Consider the following 4,791-nt stretch of genomic DNA (forward strand, 5'->3'; position numbering starts at 1 on the left):
TCATTCTAAACTTCAAAGGATAAAGTGAGATGCCAAAACTGTTCAGAAGCAAAAAGCTACAAATCCCGCTCATCTAATTAGAATTAATATTCATTGATATTTTGGAATTTATAGTATATTCCCTTCTTTTTATCCTATTTGATTTTCAGTTTCTTGGGGACAAGCAACAATTTAAGTTTGGTGTTGTGATGAGCGGATAATTTATACGCTTTTTGGCTTTGTTTTTAGGTAGTTTTTAGTATGATCTAACTACTTTTAGGGATATTTTCATTAGTTTTTATGTTAAATTCACATTTTTGGACTTTACTATGAGTTTGTGTGTTTTTCTGTGATTTCAGGTATTTTCTGGCTGAAATTGAGGGACCTGAGCAAAACTCTGATAAGAAGGCTGATAAAGGACTGCTGATGCTGTTGGAATCTGACCTCTCTGCACTCGAAATGGATTTTATGGAGCTACAGAACTCCAAATGGTGCGCTCTCAAGGGAGTTGGAAATTAGACATCCAGAGCTTTCCATCAATATATAATAGTCTATACTTTATTCGAGATTTGATGACGTAAATTGGCGCTCAACGCCAGTTCCATGCTGCATTTTGGAGTCAAACGCCAGAAACACGTCACGAACCAGAGTTGAACGCCAGAAACACGTTACAACTTGGCGTTCAACTCCAATAAAAGCCTCTGCACGTGTAACATTCAAGCTCAGCCCAAGCACACACCAAGTGGGCTCCGGAAGTGGATTTCTGCATCAATTACTTACTTTTGTAAACCCTAAGTAGCTAGTTTATTATAAATAGGACATTTTACTATTGTATTTTCATCCTGGATTGTATTTTTGATCCTGTGATCACATTTTGGGGGCTGGCCATTCGGCCATGCCTGGACCTTCATCACTTATGTATTTTCAACGGTGGAGTTTCTACACACCATAGATTAAGGGTGTGGGGCTCTGCTGTATCTCAAGTTTTAATGCAATTACTACTATTTTCTATTCAATTTGATTTATTCCTGTTCTAAGATACCATTCGTACTTTAACATGATGAATGTGATGATCCGTGACACTCATCATCATCCATCCTTATGAACGTGTGCCTGATGGTGCACGAAATTGCAATCACACTTTTGCAACTCCGCACAACTAACCAGCAAGTGCACTGGGTCGTCCAAGTAATACCTTGCGTGAGCAAGGGTCGATCCCACGGAGATTGTCGGCTTGAAGCAAGCTATGGTTATCTTGTAAATCTTAGTCAGGAGAGCGGAAATTATCAGGATTGATTGTGAAAAGCAAAAGAACATGAAATGGTTACTTGTTTTGCAGTAATGGAGAATAGGTTGGGGTTTTGGAGATGCTCCATCTTCTGAATCTCGGCTTTCCTACTGTCTTCTTCATCAAACACGCAAGTCTCCTTCCATGGCAAGCTCGTGTAGGGTTTCACCGTTGTCAATGGCTACCTCCCATCCTCGCAGTGAAAGCTAATGCACGCACTCTGTCACAGTACTGCCAATCACCGGTTTGGTTCCCTCCCCTACCGGAATAGAATCCCTCTTTTGCGTCTGTCACTAACGCCCAGTAGGTTACAGGTTTGAAGCACGTCACAGTCATTCAATCATTGAATCCTACTCAGAATACCACAGACAAGGTTTAGACCTTCCGGATTCTCTTGAATGCTGCCATCAGGTCCTGCCTATACCACGAAGATTCCGATTAAAGAACCCAAGAGATAACTACTCAATCTAAGATAGAACAGAGGTGGTTGTCAGGCACATGTTCATAGTTGAGAATGATGATGATTGTCACGGATCATCACATTCATCCGGATTAAGAACAAGTGTTATCTTAGAATCGAAGCAAGCATGATTGAATAGGAAACAGTAGTAATTACATTAATCCATCAAGACACAGCAGAGCTCCTCACCCCCAACCATGGGGTTTAGAGACTCATGCTGTGGAAGTATACAAGAACGTGTAAAAAGTGCTATGAGGTCATAAGGTACGGATACAATGTCAAAAGATCCTATAAGTAGTAAACTAGTGTCCTAAGGTTTACAGAAATGAGTAAATGACAGAAAAATCCACTTCCGGGCCCACTTGGTGTGTGCTTGGGCTGAGCAATGAAGGAATTTCGTGTAGAGACCTTTTCTGGAGTTAAACGCCAGCTTTCATGCCAGTTTGGGCGTTTAACTCCAAATTTTATGCCAGTTCCGGCGTTTAACGCTGGAATTTCTGTAGGTGACTTTGAGCGCCAGTTTGGGCCATTAAATCATGGGCAAAGTATGGACTATTATATATTGTTGGAAAGCCCAGGATGTCTACTTTCCAATGCCGTTGAGAGCGCGCCAATTGGGCTTCTGTAGCTCCAGAAAATCCACTTCGAGTGCAGGGAGGTCAGAATCCAACAGCATCTGCAGTCCTTTTCAGTCTCTGGATCAGATTTTTGCTCAGGACCCTCAATTTCAGTCAGAAAATACCTGAAATCACAGAAAAACACACAAACTCATAGTAAAGTCTAGAAAAGTGAATTTTAATTAAAAACTAATAAAAATATACTAAAAACTAACTAAAAGATACCAAAAACATACTAAAAACAGTGCCAAAAAGCATACAAATTATCCGCTCATCACCTGACAACCACTCTGTTCTACAAGCGAGAGCTAGGATGCGTATCTCTTGGATTCCTGATACACGACGCATGGTTGCCCCTCGCCTGACAACCGAGCCTTCCATTCCATGAGATCAGAGTCTTTGTGGTATAAGCTAGAATTGATGGCGGCATTCATGAGAATCCGGAAAGTCTAAACCTTGTCTGTGGTATTCCGAGTAGAATTCTGGGATTGAATGACTGTGACGAGCTTCAAACTCGCAATTGTTGGGCGTGATGACAAACGCAAAAGAATCAAGGGATTCTATTCCAACATGATCGAGAACCGACAGATGATTAGCCATGCCGTGACAGAGCATTTGGACCTTTTTCACTGAGAGGATGAGATGTAACCATTGACAACGGTGATGCCCTACATACAGCTTGCCAAAGAAAGGAGTGACAAAGATTGGATGAAAGCAGAGATTCAGAAGGAACACAGCATCTCCATACACCTATCTGAAATTCCCACTAATGAATTTACATAAGTATTTCTATCCTTTATTATTTAATTAAGTATCTCTTTATATTTTTCGAAAACACTATCAATTTGAATCCGCCTGACTGAGATTTACAAGGTGACCATAGCTTGCTTTATACCAACAATATCTGTGGGATCGACCCTTACTCACGTAAGGTATTACTTGGACGACCTAGTACACTTGCTGGTTAGTTGTGCGGAGTTGTGACAAAGTGTGATTTATGTTTGAGAGCACCAAGTCTTTGGAGCCATTGTTGATGATCACAATTTCGTCCACCATAGTTAACCACCGGTTTGGCCGATTTTTTCATCGGTTTTTTGCAGAGTGGTCTTGCAAGTGAACTGGCCAGTTCGGTCCGATTTTTAGAACCTTGTTTATTATACTTTGATTCCAGACATCTAATACCTTAGGGTGCTAGTTGAATAGACATTGAGTATGATTTAAATACTTGTAGAATTAATTATTAGTCAATAAAGAATCTGTTAACTCTCAGTAAAGAGTTTGAGTTCTATGATTATAATGACTAAGATGAAGAAAACATTGGCCAAGGGGATTGAATGAATGAAAAAAATGAGTTTCTTAAGTCATTCACACTTCATTATAATAATGGTAACAAGTTAGAGTTTGATAATTAAACCATATTTTAAGGGTTAACCAAGAGCTGTAAAGATGGAAAGAATTATACTTTGTTTTTCTCAGGTTCTTAATAAAAATATATTACTTCATACTATCGGATCATTAAGGAATGTTGCTAGATGCCAGCCTTATTGATTAGTAAATTTAGTATAACTAATTTACTACCCACTTAATATTGAACCTATGGGGTCACACACTAACGACTACTCTAATCTTTGCTATAGAATTATTTAATTATTATTTTGATTTGATCAAATAAATAGTTATATTAATTCAAATGGAATATTATTATATTCTTTGCTAGTACCAAGAATATAATAATAATATGATAATTGAGAATATTAAATAAAATTTGAGAATAATTAGTTATTCTATTTCTAAATTTGAATTCTAAATTTAGATGAGATCCTAATTAATTTTGTTTCAAATTGAGTTGTGATAAGATTCATAAATTTTAAAGATTCAAGTTTAAAATAATAAGATATGATTTAAATTTGAATTGAGATTCAAATTTAAAATCAGTAAAAAGTTTTATACTATGTATATGTATGCCAAGAGTAGAAAAGAAAAAGATGAGAATAACACACAAGTGTTTTATTCCTTTACTTCTATATACATAAATGTATGTGAGCCTAATTCTTGGAGAAAAATTTTATGGTATGTAAAGAGTTGCAAAAGGTTTCTCAATTTAGATTAGATATTCATTGATCAAGAAGTTGACAATAAAGGTTAGTCTCAGCGTGAATATCATAGCACTTTTCTACCATCGAAGGAGAAAGTGATTTTTACTAATGCACACACAAATATTTAAATCTATATTATTTTTCGAATAAAATTTAAACACAAAATAGATCTTTAAAATTACTTTTTTTTTTTACTGTGTGTTATAAACACATAATAATCCTTCATTAATAAGTTTCTATATACATTACATTGATAAAAAAAAATATGAATTAAATATAAACATTTTAACCTTTTCTTTTTATCGAAAGATTGAAAGAATTTAAATTTTCTATTTTCAATCTCTTAACTAA

Source organism: Arachis stenosperma, chromosome 7, assembly GCF_014773155.1.
Source record: "Arachis stenosperma cultivar V10309 chromosome 7, arast.V10309.gnm1.PFL2, whole genome shotgun sequence".
In the NCBI taxonomy this organism is placed as follows: Eukaryota; Viridiplantae; Streptophyta; class Magnoliopsida; order Fabales; family Fabaceae; genus Arachis; species Arachis stenosperma.